Source organism: Pleurodeles waltl, chromosome 1_1, assembly GCF_031143425.1.
Source record: "Pleurodeles waltl isolate 20211129_DDA chromosome 1_1, aPleWal1.hap1.20221129, whole genome shotgun sequence".
Classification (NCBI taxonomy): Eukaryota; Metazoa; Chordata; class Amphibia; order Caudata; family Salamandridae; genus Pleurodeles; species Pleurodeles waltl.
In genome coordinates, this window is record NC_090436.1 from 698,094,985 (window position 1) to 698,117,788 (window position 22,804).

Here is a 22,804-nt window from a genome sequence, read left to right on the forward strand (position 1 = left end):
CTCATTGATTCCTAAGAGTGACAGATGCCTCATGCGGTTGAACATTAGCAATTTGAAATCAGCCCCCGGGGATGTGAACATGTTTCCCTTTTCCCTTCACAATGATTTGAACTTGTCTGTGGACCACGCAACCTGAATGAAAGCAGTGACCTCTTTCCTGGGCACAGACCGACGCGATTGCAATGCTAAAGACATTTTCTCACATTAGTCTTGATTTCATCTGCCTAGCTAAAATGAGTAAAAGGTAAAATAATAAAATGAAAATGCAAATAACTAATCCACGTATTTCTAGACCTAGATTAAGATATATTTTAAAATTATGATCTTCACATTTCTTTGAAATGGCAACTGCGTTTTTATCTAGAACTTGAACAAAAGTAATCTGGGATCAAAGAAGACGTTTAGGGTCGAATTTAAGAAAAGTGACAATGCATCCAATTCAGCGCCACTTTTCTTGCACCCCTTAGCACCCCCTAACGCCACCATATGTGTGCAGTATATAACATACAGCTCACCATGACAGTAGTTATGGAACTAGCGTCAACATTTTTGCTGCTAGTTTGGTGCTTTGCAGGATTAGCACCAAAAATGTTGAAGCTAAATCTGAAAAGCACATTTAGGGCCATTGAAAACAATGGTGTGGCTCTTTTTAATGCCTACTCTGTGGAGGTGTTAAAAATGCTGCTAAAAATGGTGCAAAGAAATCTTTTAGATTTCTTTGTGCCATTCTTTTGGCCCCCCTAATGGGGGAATGCCCCCACTTTCATACATTATGCCTGGCGGAGGCATGATGTGGCGCAAGGGGTTACAAAGTTCGCAATGCATGCATTGCACCACCTTGTAAATATGGTGCAGCTTTTTTGCCATAATATCGCCACATTAATATATAAAAAAAGAAAATAATGTGGCGATATATGGAGCTACGCCCTCTTAAAACTAGGTTTTAGGGTCTAACAAATTAGGTATACCATATATAGCTCATCTCAAGTCCCCAAGCATACCCTGCAAATCTACGAAATTACTCTGCTGCTCCCTAATTGTTTGATTTCACATTCTGGTGTGAAAGGATAATCCAAATGTTTAGGGGTTATGTAAATGTGCAATTTTCCTCATATGGGGCACATATAGCATATAGATAAATGAATTCTCCAGTAAACCCTGAGAAAAACAAGGAATGTGTTTGGTGGATTTTTCCATACCATCTGCACACATTTGTACATACTTTTTAGGTGTAAAATTAAAAGTGTATTTTGTATGGGAAAACCAGTCTTAATATTTGAAAATACTCACAGCTTTACTATGTCAGACTTGGAGCATACCAACATTGCCATGGACACCTCTTCATATTCCTTCATATTCCGTACATGTTCCTGCCGCTGGAAGCATTGCTTAATTTGAGCCTGTGGTTGTAGATGGGGCACATAAGCACTTATTCTTGGAGACTAAAACATAATTTTCCTCATCAGATGTTCACCCAGAACAAGAGACAAAAACACACAAGGGGGAAAGAAAGAGGAAGAGAAAGACAGAAGAAGGGTGACTTAGGGAGAAATCAGGCATGACGACAACCTGTAAAAGTGAGACAGAGATGTAGGGAATGTCTGAGGATGTAAGAAAGAGGCATGACGTGGAATTAAAACTATGAAACTGTAGTGTTCAGCACCCCTGTTATTTATAATGTCAGCTGCAGGCTTCTGAGTAAAACCTTGGGCCCTGGCACTTATTGTTTTACAAATTAAGGTTTGCTGGGCAGTTGGTGATGATAATGGGCAATCTTCTCAACTTGCAAGCTTTCTGCATTACAGACTGGTCCTAAAACACTCTTTAAATCAGGATTCCTATTTTTTCACACAGATTTCCGTTTTTCAGGACCAAAGTTTTATCAATATGCACAAAAGTATATACAACTGGTACCATATATCTGCCTGCTCTGTTTATTGTGTTTGGTGCAAAGAAGAATGGAGAAAAAAATCACATTTTGCCATAAGGTACCAAAATGAAAACATAATTAAAATCTATGAATGAGTATTAAATACATATTAAATTAACAGACTTATTAAGGCACTGATTACTAGTGGCATAGAACAGTATCCCCAGGGAGGATAACAATCTGAGCCAATCCTACTGGATGGATGTTTATGCACCTGATGTGTCTGCATTCTGTAGAATTTGGCTGGATTGGTGGATTTGGAAGGAAGAGACGTTGGGAAGGAGAACAGCCTAGACCCCAAATATCCCTTGTAGCACCATGGAATGAGCTGTCCACAGTTCTTACATCTCTGGCACTCTAATCTTCCCCAGGCTGATAGGTACACTCCAATACTCTGAACCTTGTTGCACCCATGACTATTAAATGCCATGAGCCACATAAAGAGGCCCAGGGCACCCAGCTGAACGTGTTCACCTGAAAAATTGGGCCTGATCCCCCATCCACAAAACTCCCCCTACCTCAGAGCAGCAAACCCTAGAGCAATTCCTCAAGTGGCCAAATTGTACATGCCACAAAGTCAGAGTGCCTGGGTGAGAATGCACGCACCACACCCTTAACAAAAGCCTTGGGGAGCAGCCACCCATGTACCTGGCACTAGCATGCACCACAGCGTAACTCCCCATCACATCCCTGATCAACCGATTCCTATGGTCTCACCACTTACTCTTATTGACTATTTAGGCCAGGTGGGAAAAAGAGACCTATTTCTCCTTGAACGGTGGAAGCTATATGTGGATTTGGACCCGGGTCTTTTGGGTCCGCATGTTATTCCCATTTCCATGATGAAAAACTTGTAATAGTCATGATTATGTGCTGGGTTACATGCCAGAAGAAAATCCAGTTGAGTGTTTTGTTTTGAAATGAATTCTGCTAGTGACATGTCCCCAATCCCTCGATCAAACTAAGGGGCAGATTTAAGAGCCCCTAGCACCACCTTAGCACCAGCATAGCGTAATTTGTTTTACGTTAAGGCAACGCTAAAGTGGCATTTTTCCAACACCATATTTTCAAAGTGGAGCAATGCATGCATTGTGTCACTTTGTAAACCCCGGCACCACATTATGCCTGCACCAGGCATAATGTTTGCAAGTAGGGCGTTCCACCATTAGGGGGGGCGAAAAAATGGCACAAGGAAATCCAGGAGATTTCCTTGTGCCATTTTTGGCACATTTAATGTCTACTCAGAGCAAGCATTAAAAGGGGACTTCCATTATTTATAATGGGCTCCTATGTACTCTGCAGGAGTAGCACCAACATTTTGGTGCTACTCCTGCAGAGTACATCAATAGTGTCAAAAAACCAATGCTATTGTCCCGTACCCTGTGCCATGGTGCACCGTATTTTAAATTTGGCACACACATGGTGGCAGTAGGGGGGTCTAAGGGGCGCAAGGAAAGTGGCAGTGCACTAGGTGCAGCGCCACTTTTCTTAAATCTGCCCCTAAGAATTTCCGATTTCTGGAAGCTGGCTACAATTGAAGTCGACATCCTATGCTGTTCTGTGTTCAGCATGTCATGTGTGAGAGTACTGCTACAAAAGCAAATACATCAGTGCCATTGTTAAATGTGTAGCCTTAAAACATCCTACTGAACTTGATATAGAAATGTTCTCCTTGACTTTAACGGCGGGGATGAGTTCTTGTGGTCCAAGAGATTTACTTTAAAAAAAAAATTCCTGTGATGACCAACGCTGAAGATTGGATACGTGAACCAGTGTGAACACATTGCTAAAAGGGCATATGACATAAACCACTTGTCTCTTTAAGCTACTTTAAAACGTGCAAAGTGCACAGTGTAGCAAAACGTGCTAACCACAGAATGTTTTCAAGTACATTGTCTCTGCTATATTATCATGAACAAACTGTGGTCAGGTATGGTCAATGCATTGCTGACTGTAGAAGACTAGGGTTTTACTTTGTCCACACATTTTATTGGGCAGCATCATTTCAAGACAATACCTAATGTTTCCTAAGCACACTCGATGTGTACGTATATTAAACGAAAATACTGTAATAACATATGCAATTTTGTTGTTGCAGCACAAATGTTGCGTATGTTCTTTAGTTATATGTTTTCATTTTATAACTTAAAGATCAGTGACAGATACTTCACATAATAGCAGATGTCCAGTGCTTGCTCTGTGGCACCAACATATTACATTTCTGGACCATCTTTTCTTTTGGGATAGCCCAATTGCTTTTCATTCTTATTTACATTCATTGGAATTATTACTTTCTTTGGTGGCATTTTTGGTTCCTCAAGGGCCTGTCCTTTTGGCGCCGTTTATGTCATGTAGTCCGGATGATGTGCTCTCAAACTAGCCATTTGAGACCCAAATGTTGACATTGCATCCACACTAGGGGCCTGATTTAGGCATCAGTGGATGGTATACCACGTCACAAATGTGATGGATAACCCATCCGCCATATTAGGATCCCCGTAGGATATAGTGGGATCGTAAAATGGCGGACAGGATATCTGTCACATTTGTGACAGATATTCCCCTCCGCCAAGAACTAAATCAGGTCCTATGTCTGAAGAAGCGACTTCAATCATTTACAAACATACTTTGGATGGTGAATGTATCTTGATCAAAAGTTTTTATCATGTTAGGTGGATATATCAATCTCCACTAATCTTGATAACACCCCCCGTTAATTTGATCTGTGTGATTAATGTAGGTCGGTTTTGTTTTCAATAAGGCTGTATTAAGGAGCCTGACTGAACACTGTTGAAATTTATTAGATGTTATATATCGATATGTGAACATGTGTAACGTAAGATTATTTGTTAGATTCTAACATAAAATAAAAATACTTTTTTTCAGAATTTATTTGATACGTCTTTTCAGTAACATGTAATGTTTAATTCTATACAAGGTAGATTATTATACCAACTGGATTATGAATGAGACTAAATGAGTCCTACAGGGGCCCTTTACTTTATGTGTTAGTTTATACCCAGTTTCCTGGGGGAATATTGGGTAGCCCTATTGTGTTTGCACTGTCTAAATCCCTGGCTCATCTCTGGTTTAGCTCGCACCATTGCCCCCTTCTAATATCACATTCTGACATTTAATTGCAACATTCATCAATAATTGTGAGATACAGTGTCTCCTTCGGTTATTTACCGAATGCAAGTGAATTTATATGAGCAGCCGGGCATTAGCGAACGTAAAAAAGATGGGAACAGAACAACTCGTGTAACAAACAGCGGTCAGTTCGAGCTTCAGTCGAAGCAAACCAACATTTTCCATGCGGTGACCCCTCGAGCATCGAGCGCTGGAGGCCGGCAGGGTATAGCTGAGAATTGAATTATTATTTTTAGATCTATTAACTGATGTGAGCATCTACCAGCCCTGAAAAACACAGGGGCTAATACAACAGAGGCCACTGAATTGTAACCAGCTGAAAACGAACTTAAAGATGTGGAACTTTAAAATCTGCTGCATGAGCAATGCGCTTCATTGCTAAAGATTTCCCTCACTTTTGAAATGTTTGCACGTGGGAATGACAAAAAAGAATTCTGCCTATTACAAAAAATCAATGCACCTATATGCATGGTACTCTTGCCAGTCAAGCAGGCTGAAACCGCCCAGATTCTTATAGTTTGTATAGTTCTTTTGCGTAATCAGCACACACTAAGGGCAATATTTATACTTTTTGACGCAAAACAGCGCTAATGCAGTTTTGCGTCAAAAAAATTTGCGCCGGCTAACGCCATTCTGAAGCGCCATGCGGGCGCCGTATTTAATCAATGACGTTAGCCGGCGTTAGCCGCCGGCGCTGCCTGGTGTGCGTGGAAAAAAACTACGTACACCAGGCAGCGCCGGCGTAGGGGGATATGGAGCTTGGGCGTCAAAAAATGGGGCAAGTCAGGCTGAGGCAAATATTTCGCCTCAACCCGATTTGCGGCATTTTTTTCAACTCCCAACCCCCATAGAAATGACTCCTGTCTTAGCAAAGACAGGAGTCATGCCCCCTTGCCCAATGGCCATGCCCAGGGGACTTCATGTCCCCTGGGCATGGTCATTGGGCATAGTGGCATGTAGGGGGGCACAAATTAGGCCCCCCTATGCCACGAAAAATTAAAAAAAAATACTTACCGGAACTTACCTTAATGTCCCTGGGATGGGTCCCTCCAGCCTTGGGTGTCCTCCTGGGGTGGGCAAGGGTGACAGGGGGTGTCCCTGGGGGCATGGGAGGGCACCTCTGGGCTCCTTCCGAGCCCACAGGTCCCTTAACGCCTGCCTTGTCCAGGCGCTAAAAAACGGCGCAAAACCGGCCGTACGTCATTTTTTTTGACCCGCCCACTCCCGGGCGTGATTTTTGCCCAGGAGTGTAAATACGGCGCACATGCCTCGGAGTCAATTTTTTAGACGGGAACGCCTACCTTGCATCTCATTAACGCAAAGTAGGTGTCCACGCTAAAAAATGACGCAAACTCCATGGACTTTGGCGCTAGACGCGTCTAACGCCAAAGTATAAATATGGAGTTAGTTTTGCGTAAAAAAAAACGACGCAATTCCGGCGCAAACAGAGTATAAATATGCCCCTAAGCACTTATTGTGGCCTTTAAAAGGAAAGGTTTAGGAAAATGCTTGTTGAGGTTCTAGCCCCTCCTGCAATAAGCAACCAATGAAAGTGAAGTGAGCCGTCTAAAAGGGCATCTCTTAAAGAGACTCGACTGGAGCGCGTCATCTCCCCACCACTCTCCCAAACTGCCAAGTCAGGTTTCATTCTACCAAAGACGGATATTGAGCCCACGCAATTATCAGTCCCCGTGTCCTCTCAGCGCCGTTTTCCACAGCACCAATCTCGGTGGTGCCTTGCAGCAGATTCACAGCATCGTTCTGAATTGCTTTAACCGCTGGAATTCATTGTTGGCAATAATTACCAGCATGTCTACAGACTGCCACCACAAATGTAAGCTTTTTCATTACCTTCTTCTGTTTTACAGTTCTCAGTCGTTAGCTAAACACAACACAAAACAATAATATGAATAAAATATCAGACAAGAAGCAAAACAAGAGAAATATTATTGCTATAAAAAATGACAATCACCAAGTGCTGACAAATATTTAAAATAATAATGAAATGGTTATAAATTTTTCAGATGTTACATGCACTAGTGACGTGCGCTAGTGAAATGCATTTGTCTACCATACTGCGTCTTCTTAATTTCAAGTTGACAGGCAGGTTTGATGGAAATATTCATAAGTGCCACAGTTTGGGGGGAAAGATCCAAAACAACGTGTCCGGAACCACGCCTGCGTTGTTTATACATGCGGAACGACGCTTGCCTGAACAACGCAGGCCATTTTCTCTGCCTTAGCCATGTATGTGCTGAACAACGCACATGCGTGGTTAAGGCAGAGAAAGAGGAAGATCCATAGGGTGAGGATGCGGTCAGGTAAGTGGGGCTGGGATGAGGGTTGGGGGTAGTTTTTAGGGGTGGGGCGGGGGGGTGAAGGGTTTGGGGTGGATAGGTTATCTTATTTTTTTAAGGGGTGGGGGGCGGGTACTATGTTTTTAGGGTGGGGTGGGGGGGTCAGTGCTATTTTGTTTTTAGGGGCGGGGTGGGAGGTCGGGGTAATTTTGTATTTAGGAGGGATGCAGGTTGGGTTTTTAGGGGCAGGGGTCGGGGTAATTTTGTATTTAGGGCGGGTGGGGTGGGTTGAGTTTTCAGGGGCAGGGTGGGGGTCAGGGTAATTCTGTATTTGGGGGTTGGGGTAATAATGTTTTTAGGGGGGGTGGCAGTGGGTTTTTAGGGGTGGTGGGTGGGGTAATTTTGTATTTTGGGATGGGGTGGGGGATTAAGGTAATTTTGTATTTAGGGCAGGTAGGGGGGTTGGGGTAATTCTGTATTTAGGGCAGGGGCGTATTTTTAGGTGTTGGGGGCTTGGTAATTTTGTATTTAAGGTGGGTGGGGGGGTTGTTTTTTCAGGGGTGGGGTGGGTGGTTGGGGTTAATTTTGTATTTAGGGTGGGGGTGGGTTTTTAGGGGTGGGGTCAGGGTAATTTTGTATTTAGGGGGTGGGTTTTTAGGGGTGGGGGTCGGGGTAATTTTGTATTTAGGGCAGGTGCGGGAGTCGGGTTTTTAGGGATGGGGTGGGGGTTTGGGGTAGTTTTGTATTCAGGGCAGGCGGGGGTTCGGGTTTTTAGGGGCGGGGTCAGGGTAATTTTTTTTTAGGGATTGGGTAGTTTTATTTTTGGGGGTGGTGGTTGGTTTTAGGGCTCAGCGTGGGTGGAGGGTATCGGGGTAGTTTTTAAAGGTGGGGGTTGGGGTACTTCTATTTTTAGGGGTGGGGTGGGGGGGTCGGGGTAATTTTGTTTTAGGGGTTGGGTTGTTTTATTTTTGGGGGTGGGGTCGGTTTTAAGGTTCAGGGTGGGTAGGGGTATTGGTGTAGTTTTTAAGGGTGGGGTACGGGGTACTTCTGTTTTTAGGGTGGGGTGGCATGCAACAACCACGCATGCCGTTTCCACACCTGCCTTTACTAGCCATGCCATTACAATGAAAAATCGTTGTAAAGGCATGCGTGGTAAAGGCATGCGTGGAAACAACGCAGTCCTTGTTCCGACCGTATTGTTCAGGCATGCGTGGTTGCCACATGCGTGGTTCCATCATACAACCCACTTTTGGAGTATCCCATTGGCCATACTCTAAATCTGGCCAATAGTCTATTTAGTCCAATGTCTTTCAGGCCGCCCTTAACAGAAGAACAGAATGTTTTCCCTTGCAGCTATATGAAAGTCCACAGCTTCAAGGATGAGATGAAGACAACAATAGCTACGACGACTATCAGAAAATCTGTGCTTTCAAAATAGAACTGAAAATGCTGCCAGGATTGAGGACTATAGGGAACCTGATTGACACAAAGGACTTTCTCTATTCATTAATGCACTTACTTTTGAGTGACGGGTGCATCACAACCAATAACAGGCAACCACACAAAATACACCAGACACAGCTATATAGCTTGAAATAGACACCGATCTATGTCAAACACCCACTGTTTAGAAGTATGACTCACTGATTATATTATTAGAGTAAGAAATTTGTAAGGACATGGTGAATCCTAACGAAACCCCCCGAAAGAAAACATTTGTTTGTAGAGCAGTGTTTTATCTGTTTATTTCAGGGGTTGGAATCATCGTATTACGATGCGAAATTGGCTCTTGCTATTTACTTTCCTTGCTACCTTCTATGCCCAACTTATCTCCCAGCCAGATGCGCAACTATTCCAGGGAAATACTCTGGTTCTGAACACTGGGCATTGCTGAGTGTCATTATGTAAACAAGACTCAAAATCTTCACTCACTTTTAGGATGTTTTATGACATGCCTAATCGGTTAACACGCTCAGATTTAACTAAAGAACCCGTTTTGATGTGGTATTTATGTGCAGCCAACAATATTTATTGATTTGCATATTTTACTGAAAGGTTTTTTGTTGCTGCCTCAGATTTAGGCTTATACACAGCCTCCCATTAAGATTCCTAAACAGTGATCAGGTTACATTTCATAGTGATGATAAAAGTACTTTGCTGCCAACCTAATGCATGAAAACATCTGGAGAGACCCACAGCTCCAAACTGTATATTGTTGCTACCATATCTTCTTTGTATATCTAGAATGCTATTAATGTCACAGCTTTTATTTATATGTATTTTGTTCTTGTACATTTTAGATGCATTACTCTGTTGTGCTCATCAACAAGTAAGACAGTCTTGGGCAGCTGCATAATTACCTTATTGCTTATAAATTACAGCACTGCATAATATGAAATTACCAAAATTATTTGTAGCCAGGCCTAATTTTTTACATTGCTTGAAATTTCAACATTTACCATCCAGGAGAACGGATTCCACCGGTCATGGTTATCTATTTTTGACTGCAATTGTAAGCCAAACTTTGGGCTGTGGTACTGATTATTTTGCAAATCATGCACTACTGCTACGGGTTACTTTTGAGTATTCTCGAAAGAGCAACCCTAGGCCAAGGGTTAATTTTAAAAGTCAACTGGCTGTTTGGAAGTTTAAGGTCCTGGGTGAACCGTGGGAGATTCACGTCACACTTATTTACAACTGAAGGAATCATCAGATAACGTTTCCTCTTAATGCCCCCTATTCATATTAGCCTTTCAAAGACTCTCTGCAGCACACAGGATAGGAATACAAGGAATATTTACCTCAGTACATGAATCAACTTTATATGGATGATATCCCACTTAAACGAAAGGGCCAAAGTGAACCATCATCAAACTGATCTCATTTCAGATTACAAAATAAATTGGGAAATTCGACATGTACTACCCATGCCTAGATCTACAGCTATCTCGGTGACAGAGGGAACAAACTTGAGATGTGTGGATTGAAAGACTTAACTATCTGAGCATACTCATTGAAAGAGGCCTAGAACATATTTTGTTGACAACCTAAGCAATCTCCTGTCTAACACAGCCAGTGACATTGCACAATAATCTCAGCTACAACTCTCCCTATGTGGTAGAGTGCAGATATTTTAAACAGATACCTCGCTTTACTTTTCTCGTCAGCTTACTCCTTCTCTCAATCTGGAGGAAGCAATTTTTAACTCTTGATTAGGACATTTCTAAATTCATTGAGGGATTGGAGGACCTATTTGAAAGCCTAGCAGTCTTAGGCAGAAACTCAAACAGGCAGCCTCAAATTACTGAACACAGAATCCTATGACTTGGCCCACCAACTGTAAAAATTTACCTCGAGCCCAGAGTTCAGTCTACCCTTATATGGACTCAGATTGGGCGTTCCTTGCTGCATGAACCGTCAGGTCTTAGAATAGACTATCACTCAGAAAAGATCCCACACCGAAATCGGTCATTCAATCTTCTTTCCTGGGCTGGAAATGAATATATAAATGAATACAAAATTGAACCATTGATTTATAAGTTAACACCTCTATGGAATAATGCAACTATGTTATTCAGAGATAACAGCATTAGCAGACAGGCTTTATCAAAATATGACCATATGTTAAATAATGGACATATTAATACATTCTTTTAATTATACACTGCAATTCAGATTTATTAATCCTTTGCGTTTAGTTTGCATCACAGAATTGACTCAAAGCAGTGCAAAGGTTTGTATTTGTATTTTCACTAGAAAGTAGCCCTAAACTAATACAAAGTAACACTTTGCATTGCTTTGCATCAAGGAAGCATTCCAATGGTGGTACATGGGCATTCCACTGCACTATACATGGGTTATGATGCAAATCACTATCTAATAGCATTGGTAGACAAGGATTTGAATCTAAATATTATGCCACTTTGTGGCAAGTATAACATTAAAGAAACATTTTGTTTTACTCTAAACGTTTCAAACTATGGTGGAAAGGTGTATACATGCTGCAGGGCAGCCAAGACTGCTCCAGCACAAGGGAAGAGGAGACAAGCAGCACTGCATGTTGGTAGATATGGGGCTATATGATGTTGTTCTGTTCTCTCCCTTTGACACAACACAATGAAGCAATTTTGGTTGCTGCACTGCGTAACATCAAATTCACCCCTGCATATTAATTGGACATTGATCAGTACTCGAGTGCTGGAAAGATATTATTGGTAAGAGCAGGTAGGTAGGTACCTAAATGTATTAATAACACCACCATCACAAATAAGGGCCAGTCAAGGTCTCAATAAATTAATCCTTGCTCAACCCTCAGCAGCTTGGCTCACTAACCATTAGGCTTAACTTAGGAAACAGGTGTGTAAAGTATGTAATATCAACAAAACAGTAAATAAGTAAAACACAACACACAATGAAAATCCAACACCAATTTATAAAATAGGAAATAGTTTTATCTTTACAGTGACACCAAAGCAACAAAAATCCAATGTAGGGAACAGGAGGCATGAACTGTTAAAGAATAAATCAAAAAATTTTCGGTCTAGTGCCCAAAAACTAAAAAAGCCAACTGTGGCCATCTGGTCGTACCAGACTGGGTCAAAGTTTAATGTCAACTGTGATGGAGCCCAAGTTAAATATGTGTAGTGGTAGGCCTGAGTAAAATTTTTACCTTTGCACTTAGTCACTTTGTTGGTTCTCTAGGGGCGAGCGCAAAGCGCTCCGTCCCGTGTGGTAATCTCTCTTTGGGCTTCAAACCATGCCCATTTCACGTCAGTTTCTTTCATTGGTTCATGAGCTTGCCTTTTAAAATCTGCTTGCTTTCATTAGTGAAAGGCACGCATAAGTCATGCCTTTTCTTGTGTTTACCACTCCTCAAGCGCAGTGACCAAGTACTGAAAACATACGAGGCTCCACATTTTCCGTCTGGTTTCTGGACTACTTTTTCTCTTTTTTTGCAGCCTGATCTTGCTGGGCAAAAGTTGAGCGCTTTGTATGACATCGACCATGTTACATAGTTAATTGCACTTTTGCGGGTTACGTAGGTAATTGCACTTTTGCCGGTTACATGGATAATTTCACTTTTTCCGATAGGTTTCACTATGAGTGAACTTTTATTTCCCTTTGTGTGTCTGCTTTGCACTGATGGCGGCTGTCAGCTCGCTTATGTGAAACTTTTGCTTTTCAGTTTATATGGCAAGAAAAGGCCAGTTAGTTATGTGAAACTGTTTTGTTTTCATTTTCAATTTATGTGGCAAGAAAACTCCAGTTAGGAGTTTACAATTCTAATTGCTCTAGCTCAAGCAAACGCGAGACCCGTTGCATTGCAAATGCTTGTTTTTCCTGGACATCAAGTGGGTCTCCTCGAGTCGACATCAGCAGGTTGCTTTAGTGTGAGGCCTTTGTGAAGTCCTGCCGGTCCTAGAAATGGGGACCTTTCAGCAGGACGAATGTGAAATCCAAGCCAAGACGTAGTTCGACACCGGCGGCTTGACTTTCAACAACGGGACTGTCACCTTATGGAGCTTTTTTAAAAAAATGCTCCAAATGTCTCCAAACCTGTAGATCTTCTCCCAGAATATCCTTTTTAGGGTTTTGAAGACTCTGCAACACCAGCCAAGGTTCCAAAAAGCTCTGAGTTGCTCGTTGGAGAGTTGGGACTACAATTCTCAGAATGCACCTGGTTAAATCCTTAAAACTCCACTGGATGCTGGGCAACTCGGCTCTTCTTGCAGGAGTTGATGCAGGGTATTCTTGATAGTTCCTTTGCACCTGTTGCTTACAGGGAGTCAACTCCTGGATGTTTTGAAGTAAGGCAGGGTCCTCTTTGTGGTGAGGCCCAGAGTGTGCAGCAGGTGCAGTCCTTTTTGGTGCTGACAAGGGGTTCATCAGGGCAATCCTTCTTCAGATTTCCTCTAGCAGGGATCTGGGTTGTTGGGCAGCTCTCTCACTTGCATCAAGGATTCTGGGCTGGCAAGCAAGGAAGCACCCCTGACCAACGGGGTGCAGGGTGCCACCCTCTCTGATGGCCACTTCCATAGAAGTGTGGCACATTTGTGTCCTATAAAGCACTGTTCCTTAAAAATCCAAAGTGGACAAAATCTCTCCTCGAGGTTCAGGTCTGGCTCAGCCCACCCACAGGTGTGACTAACCTTTCCCTTCACTCCCTTTCCAGCCCTTCTCCTGATGCAGAAAATGGGGAGGACTGGTTTCTGTCTGAAATGTCTTTTCTCCTTTGAAGACTAGTTTGGCTACCTAGCCCCCTCCCTGCTCTGGCATCTGCTGCTAAAGTTCTCCCACCAGATTGTTCCTTGTTTCAGCCCAGGCCACTTCACACCTCATCAGGGCAGTCAGGTCAACCTGTCAAAGCCTGACCAATCAGGAGAGAGTGCTACAAAGCTAAAATTAGGTAACTTTAGGAAATAATACTAAAACTCTTTCCCTGTAATAGTTACGTTAAATCTGACATTGGCATGTTGTTGGATGTATCTTAACCATTATTCTGACACTTTGAATCATACCTTAGCTTACTCCTATCAAAATATACACTTATTAGTTTTAAATAAAGTCTCCCCATGCTAGCCTATAGAGCTAGTGTTCTACAATGGAAAAAAGTAAAACTGGCAGCTTTTTCTTCACCAGGGCATAAAAAACATCTTCTGTACTGTCCTTGCTTATAATTACAAGGCACCCTAGGGCAGAACATAGAGGTGACATATAGGAAAAAAAATAACATCATTTGAGAGCTTGGAATTATTCTTCATTCCAAAGTCGATTGTTGACCTAATTTTATTTTAAAAGCAGCCTGCAATGTAGCGATGCCTTTAAAATGACAGCAGACACCACTGCAGTACACTCATAAGTGCCTTAACTCCGCCAGGGTCCTTAAACCTACATGCCCTACCATGTACTTAGGACTTACAAGTAGGCTATGAGAGTCAATTATAATTATGCCTAATTACCAAATACCTTTTAAACAGAGCACTGGCCCTGGGCCTGGTTAGCAGAGACTAGGGCACAGTCAGAGTAAGTAACCACCAGTGTCAGTCTAAAAGAAATGGGTGTGATCAGGGCAAAACAATGATGGCTTTCTGACATAGAGGTACAACCAGTTAACACACTACTCATGAAGCAAACTAGGCTGCCACTGTATTACTTACCCCACCATGTCAATAATAGTATCATATTATTAACATATATTCAAGGGGGGGGGGTTCAACAATGTGGAGTAGTCGCCTAACTTTATCCAACTATAATCCACCATCTATAATCCACCATCTAATCTTCAATGCAATTACTGAAGACCTATGCCTCATTTGGTAGCAGAATGGTCGCAAAAATACTCTGATGATAATTGGGACAGGCTCATAAAACTCCATGTCAAAGCTTATGAGAGGCCAAACTTGATTCTAGTTTTTTAAAAATATCACCATACTGTAAAAGTGACTCTTTTAGACTCTTTAGGGTGAATATATGCCGCACTGCAGCTTGCTGGAGAAGCCTTCAAAGCAGAGCCCCCTTTTTCCATGTATTCTGGGAAATCACATATTATACTTAGATGTGGTCTCCTTGTCAATAACCAAAGTCCTAGTTTGTTGCTCCTCTTCCAGACTGGTCCTATTACACAATGTGTCTGACATATAGGGAATAGTTTCCTACTGGAGACGACAGTGCTTCCAGTCTCTTACTTTTAGTTACTATCATCTGCTTATTAAGTTCCTGGAAATCTGTGACCTAAGGAGAAAGACTGACAGAAATGTAGCACATGGTGACATTTGGGAGAATCTTTTACAAATTAAATGATTTGATGGGCACCTATAATATGATCTTCTCCCCCTTCCCGGAGACAGAACACACATCCACAAGCAGCTAACCCAAACATCATGTAGCCACTTCCATACATCAAACTCATACCTGCTCTTTTACTTCACAATCCACAACCCACATTTCACTCCCAAGTCCTATTTTATATCTATCACCAAATATTTGCCCTTTTATGTCTCCACCTTGAAAGGTGTGAAAAAGGACTACATTTGCCAGTTAGAAGGTGTCTGGTCATGGGGGATCCAGTGCTTTTACTTATAAAATAGGAAGAATTCCCTCCTACTCCTATTTGCACTAAACTACACCCTAACCCCCTGCAGCGCATCCACTCCTCTACCTCAAGCATGGATCCTGCTTGATACCCCAAAGCATACCTCAGACAGTTAAAACTTTCCGACCATCTTGTGGTCTGAAATATTTAATCAGACAATTATTTTTGCTGTTTTGTTATAATTCTTGCTTTCTTAGATAGTCTGCATTGTGACCAGTGTTCAGGGCATAAAGATCCCCTCTTTCACCCGGTATGGTCAGTACATTTCTACAGATATATTACCTACCACATCATATGGGGACCTTCAATTAATCGAATATGGTTGTTAAATGAACATTTGTGGCCCCCAACTGTTCTCTTCATGCTGTTTGTTGTTTGTGACTCTGTACACATGTGACTAAAGAATGACTTCAAAAACAGGCATAGTGAGGGCTGTATCTGCTAGCAGGTCTGACCAATTTAGATACATTATATTAGATGGCTTGGTTGGTATGGCCTAAGACTGTCATCCCTTTGTGCTAAACGTTTCCAATCTATTCTACTATTATCGGAGATGTTGTTAGTATGCCCAGCATTCTGCTCATGATTTAAGCACATTGCCTGTTTAGCTGCCCGTGAGGGCTGGGTATGCTTCAGTTTTATACTTCTCACACAACAACTTCTATTTTTTGTTGGTGCATCAAGGGTATTTTCTGTTGTAGTACTTGTAACCAATCAAAAGAGCTCAGTGACAACTAATATGGCCCTAACAGGGAAGTAGGTTACTGAGTCATTGATGCAAATTGAGGGGTAGAGAGGGGTAGAGAGTACTCAGCCTCTGCTTCTAGAGTATCTAGCATGAAATCAGGAAATGTATATTCCAGAAGCTTCTCAACATAAATATTACATGTGCTGTCATATGAGTATTTGTTCCATTTAAACAGATGAGAAGTTGCAAAGGTTATGTTACATAACAGACACCTCTGTGGTACTGTATTGCCTTTAGCATGACCTTATGTGGAGTAGTACCTATTGCATAACTTCCCATTCAAACTTAAAATTATACATTTTATGCTGTGAGTAGTTCTTCGCAGGAAACATGTATGGCGCCAATATAGGGCCCTCTGCATTTCCCTCTATGACCCCAAACATTGGAATTCGCTTTTTGTTTAACTGTAGCAAGATTAGACTAGGATCTGACCAGGGTGATTGAGTGACGATTGTAAAGGCATGTAAAGGTTGTGCCACACTCCCTTAACCCTTCTTCTTCTTCTTGGTCTTTGTTAGTTTGTAACTACATTGTGAATATATTGTGTAGGTGGAAGTGACATTGTGATATGTTTTCTCACAAGTTGTGTCTTTCTTGCAAAGACTCAAAAAAATTACAGAAAGGTCACAAAGTTCCAAGTGAGCTTGGGTTTTCTTGAAAACTGGAATTTTCACTGATATTTTTCACACACATGTGATCTGTGTTGAGTTGCTCATAAAAAGTAGAGCAGAGTGTGTACCGCTGGTTCAAAATACTTGTGAGGTATAGTGGCAACATATTTTTCAGACACTTATAAGAAAGCACTAAACAAGATGTGCACTCAGATACAAAATACTTATGCATTGCCAGAGCAGCATGGGATCAGAGTACACTTGAGATAAAGCTAAGCAAATATACAACCCTCATACAAACTGCTTGCAGTTTAAAGGCACCAGCTAACACTTGCAAAAGTAAACTACACAAGTGTGCTGGTGAAGAATAAGGTGGAATCCCTACAAATTATCAGTAGATCGATAATTTGGCAATCCTGAAAACAAGGCTTGTGTTATAAAACAGCATAGGCACCTAATTTTGTAGGAGTGGCATCTGCGCTTCAGACCACTAAGTCACTAGCACTACTGACTGCACATTTCCTCCCATTCTTTTCTCTGCACCTCGTTAGGTGTGGAGATTTTGAGGTCTGTTGATATAGTTGTGAGCATTTTTGTCTTATGCAAACCACTTTTGCTTCATAAACACCCCTGCCATCCTGGCGTCTCCTGGCACTGCTGCAGTAAGCCACATCAGGTCTGAGCAAGCAAGAGCAAGTACTCTGACAACAAGCACTTGCAATGCAAGGGGTCTCGTGTTTGCTCACGTTAGAGCTATTAGTGTTGTAAACTCCTAACCAGACTTTTCTTGCTACATAAACTAATAATGAAAGGTAAAACAGTTTCACATATGCAAGCCGATGGTCGATATGAGCGTGAAGGAGACACAGAAAAGGAAACAGAAGTTTGCTTGCAGTGAAACTTATCGGCAAAAGTGCAATTATCCATGTTACCGGCAAAAGTGCAATTATCCATGTAACAAGCAAAAGTGCAATTATCCATGTAACAGGGTCAATGTCATGCAAAGCGCTCGACTTCTGCCCAGCGAGATCGTGCTGTGCAGGAAATGAAAAGATAAAGTAGTCCAGAAACCAGTTGAAAACATGAAGCCTCGTATGTTTTCAGTAGTTCACCTATGAGCTCAAGGAGGGCTAAACATCGGACAAGGCATGACGTATGCATGCCTTTCACAATGGAATGAATTGATTTTTAAAAGGCAAGCCCACAAACTAGTGAAAGTGACGAGCGTGACATGGGCGTGGTTAGAAGCCTACAAAATAAATAATAACAAATAGAAAGCAATTTTACTGAACTACACAATTAACACTTTTTGGATTCTTGAATTATGTTACTTGAACAAGTGCTGTCCTATGCAAAAGTGATGTGTTTTATTTCTAATTATGGCTGTCCCACGCTGGGTGATTTCCAGAGAAATGAGCCTTCTTACAGAATATCAGCATTCCATTGCAGTTAAGGACAATATAAGTGTTGAAAGAGGAAGTTCCTACTGGTTAGCCGCTGGTGGGTTGCTGTGCCATACAATGTTTTGGGAGTACCTGCATTAAATCAAAGAACATTTAGGTAAAAGCAGAAAACCAAGTGAAAATATGGACTGTGCTTGCCTTCATCAGACCATTACCTCTTGAGTACCTTTATCCCTCATTTATCAGTGGCATACGGGTGGTCAACAAGAGCCTATACCTAGCCAGAACAAAGTCCAGTAGGTCCTAAACTAAGATATAGGTCCCAATTTAGGGATTTTAGAATATTATGGGGCTTCAGACAGGAAATGAAACCCATCATCAAATACACATTTAAAGACAGCCTACAGTAACCATAAGGGAAGCCAAAAGGAACCTAAAAGGACCATGTTCTAGAAAATATGTGCACCACATAAGGCCATTCTCTTTTCTCAAGCTAACCAAAGAAATTGCATTCATTATTTCAGTGAGGACCTCCTTTATCTTTTGGATGGCACTGCTGACCCACTTTATTACTTATTTAGCATGAAATCAAAGTTAATCTACAGAAAAGAATAAAATGGGCCCACTCTAAGACTCATCCAAGAGGAAATATGATACAACCTTTTAAAGTTGTATATTCTCCTATAACATCCATGGACATCAGAGCGCATGGGCTAGTATGCTCCTTTCTATAACAGGTAAAGCTACAAACCATATACTGTTAAAGTCAGAGTCGTATATGTTGTCTGAGAGCCCACCAGTCCCATATAACCGATGGAAATACAAGGACTGCACATCTCTCCCTCTCTAGTTTATGAAGTAGGAGTGGTTTACTACAAATGTTTCATGATGGCTACAGGAGCCAGCTCCCTAACTGTGCTCGCCCACAGAAAGCAAGAACTATTTTTGTAGTGGATATTATACATCACGTTCAGCCATATGAATGTGATTAAAAGAAGCTTCATTACCACGACTGCCCTGAGCAGCTTGTCTTGATTCCAGCCGAGCTCCATCTCCCACTTTCAAAACTCAGTAGCTCCAATGTTCTGTGTTCCACACTCCTTCACATACCATTGGCTCTGCCTTCTACATTGGGCAACCATAAAACATAACAATGTTCGATCCTTAAAGATGTCTATACGAATTTCTGTAGCTAAAGTCCTAACTACTGTATAGCTATCCAACGACGTCAAGCTACCCGGTCAGGTCTGGCTGGAAACCACGTTATACAAAATATTCTAGAATACAAATGTTCAAAGTAAGCTGATTTATTTGAGATGAAGCTTCTGCTGGTGATATTACTTAGGCAAGGCCGCTTCACGATTACCCTTTAATGAGAAACACTTGTATTCCACGTGCACCACAGCTTTGTGAAATATAAAACCCAATATGCTATTGTGAGCACTGAAGTTAACATTAATAATTATTTCTTACGTAATCATACTTATGTTTTGATACATGAAATGTTTAACACTGAAATTAACTTATAACACATATTGTGCCTTGTTTATTGGCCGCCATAAAGTGTGAAACCTGCACGAAAATGCACAACATGAATAATGTACTAACGTTGTATTAAGAACCATGTCTCTTTTAGAGCGTTTCTAAAATGAATAGCTGAAATAACATGAGTATTTCTTGTTCTCTGCTGGGCCTGAAACTGAACAAGGTCTCAGTGAGAAGTTATTTAACTCTCGATGTTCTTGCAATGTAACAACTGTATGAGCTCATATCCACTGTATAACAGGTTCTATTGATTGAGTTTCAGACTTGTCCGACTCGGTACCGACTCGCAATTTGTGAATGCAACTCGCAAATAGGAAGGGGTGTTCCCTTCCTATTTGCGACTCGCATCGCAATTCAGAGTTGCTTTGTGACCGCGAATGCGGTCGCAAACCAACTCGCAGTTACCACCAGTGTCACACTGGTGGTAACTAATTCGCAAAAGGGAAGGGGTCCCCATGGGACCCATTCCCCTTTGTGAATGTCGACAAAAATATTTTTTCAGAGCAGGCAGTGGTCCTATGGACCACTGCCTGCTCTGAAAAAAACGAAACCAAATGGTTTCAGTATTCTTTTTCATTTTGCAACTCGTTTTCCTTTAAGGAAAACGGGCTGCAAAATGAAAAAAAAAACTGCTTTATTTAAAAAGCAGTCACAGACATGGAGGTCTGCTGACTACAGCAGGCCACCATCTCTGTGAGTGCAGGGACTCGCTATGGTGTCGCAAAATGCGACCCACCTCATGAATATTGATGAGGTGGGTCTTTGCGACCCCATAGCGAGTCGCAGAAGGTGTCTGAGACACCATTCTGCATCCGATTTTGCGACTTGCAAATTGCGAGTCGCTCAGACTCGCAATTTGCAAGTCGCAAAATCGGATTTTGCTACATCTGGCCCTTCATGTCTTACCAGATAGTCCACTGACGTCCTAGTACTTTATTATTTTCTGAGTTTACCTTGTCTGTTCAATATGGAACTAATGATCTGATGGTTTAGTAATCTTATAGTCCAAACTTCTAAACCGTCCCCCTTTCCCTGTTTCTGTCTTGATGCTGATGCTGCTGACCCCCTAAAGAAGCTTAGCTGCTTTGCTGTTTCTATAACGCTACGTAATATGAAATACTGTGTATTGTTATTTGTCTTTTGTTTTCAGGTACCAACTGCTGCCGATTTTGATAGAGCCATAGCTAGATGTTTACTAAATTAGTGTTACTAAATGTTTTGAATGAAGCCCAACATGCCAATGCTAATCTGTAGTTAGTGAGGTGTTACCTTTACACTTATGATCTAAATACTATTCCGTTGCTAAACAATTGTATGGCATTTATCTTGCTCAGATATTGTTTGTGTATTCTCTATGGAGATTATTGTACTTGTTGCTTTGTTTAAGCTAAGATTCTTTGGTGGATTTGGATAGCCTGTGTTGTTTCTTGACATGTATCATTTGGTTTTGTGATTAACATTCCTAACCTTAGCATTGTTAACCTAGGGAAGTAAATACTTTAATTGATAATCAAACTGTGTGGTTATTCATAGCCAAAGAGGCCATGGTGCATTCTTTACTGACTCCCGAATGAAATCTATTGTATTGCTTTGTATGTGGTTTTGTCATGTTGAAGCTACACAATGTAAGGTCATTTGAAAACAGTATAAAAGGTCCATCAACCTTAGAGGTGCGTCTGCTTTCTAGTTATCATAACTATAGATAGTCAAGACTCGCTCCCGCACTATTGTAGCTGCATTATTAAAAGAGGCATACAGCAGTCACACAGAACAGCACCATATGTCAAAAGTACAACAAAAAAACAGTAAACGTTCTTTGCTGCTTGAAGAGGATATAAAATACATTTCCATCAAGGTATTTCAGGGTGCACATGTATGCTCCATGTTTAATATAATTTATCTTCTAGGAACAATACTTCATTTTTTTCGGAAAATAGACAAGGTGCATGCTGAGGAAGAATTTATGCTAGCTCCGTGCTTTTACATTCGTTAAACTGGCAGCACTCCTGTTTGCTTTGCACAGTCCTAGTCATAACAATTTATGAAAAACAATTTTGAAAGGTCTCTGTGCGTTCAGAAAGGCTATTTGTTCTGTGTGAGAAGCAGCAACATTTGTCAAGTCTGTCAGAAGCCTCAACTCTCGAACAGCAATCTTCAATTACCAAGCAGCACAATATTTAGACGATCCCTATTATTTCTACTGTTTGCTCGCAATGCGATGTTTCGCCAGAAAAAGTCATATTAAACGAGTATGTGAAATACTCAAAGTCTGTTTACAATGCCTCCCTAATTATGTTTTTTTTCCCCACTGGTTATTTCTTAACGGGAAACTCACAAATGTCTTTAACCTGTTTTCGTGGCAGGTCGGAACGACTGTCCCAATGACTTAGCTGTATTTCATACCGTGGCCAGGGAGAAATTCCCCTTTGACGTAAGGGAAAGCCGGCCGGCTATATTATGAACCTATCACGTCTGCCTCTGCCGTCTATGTAGGTAACCTTAAAAATGAATCCTACAAACAAAAGTATTTACTTCCTAGCCGCCATTCAGTAAGAAGGCAACCCCTGTTCTGCAAGACTGGAATAACAGCAGCAAAAACCTAGAATAATCAGGATAAATGAACAAATACTTTTCAACTGACTAATCTTTACGAAGTAACTTTCACTTTTGAGTAATTTACACCTTTGAGTAAATTTACTACTTTTGGCCAATCACCAAATCCCAGTGTAAATTACCACTGAAAAAAACAGTGATAAATCCAGCACCACACATGGCCAACCATAGGTACTATAAAACCCTTCATTAAAAATAAGGAATGTAGGAAATTAAAATAAAACCTGAAAGGAGATAAAGTTTAATGAAATAAAAAATATTTAAAGTAGTTGAACAAATAAATATAATTTAATGCTAAAAAAAATATACATTACTACATATTTTGCATTTATTTATAAAATATTTGAATACTCTATTTTGAATGTAAACAATAATGTAACAGTATTTTTATTAAAACAGAACAACATTAATTTTA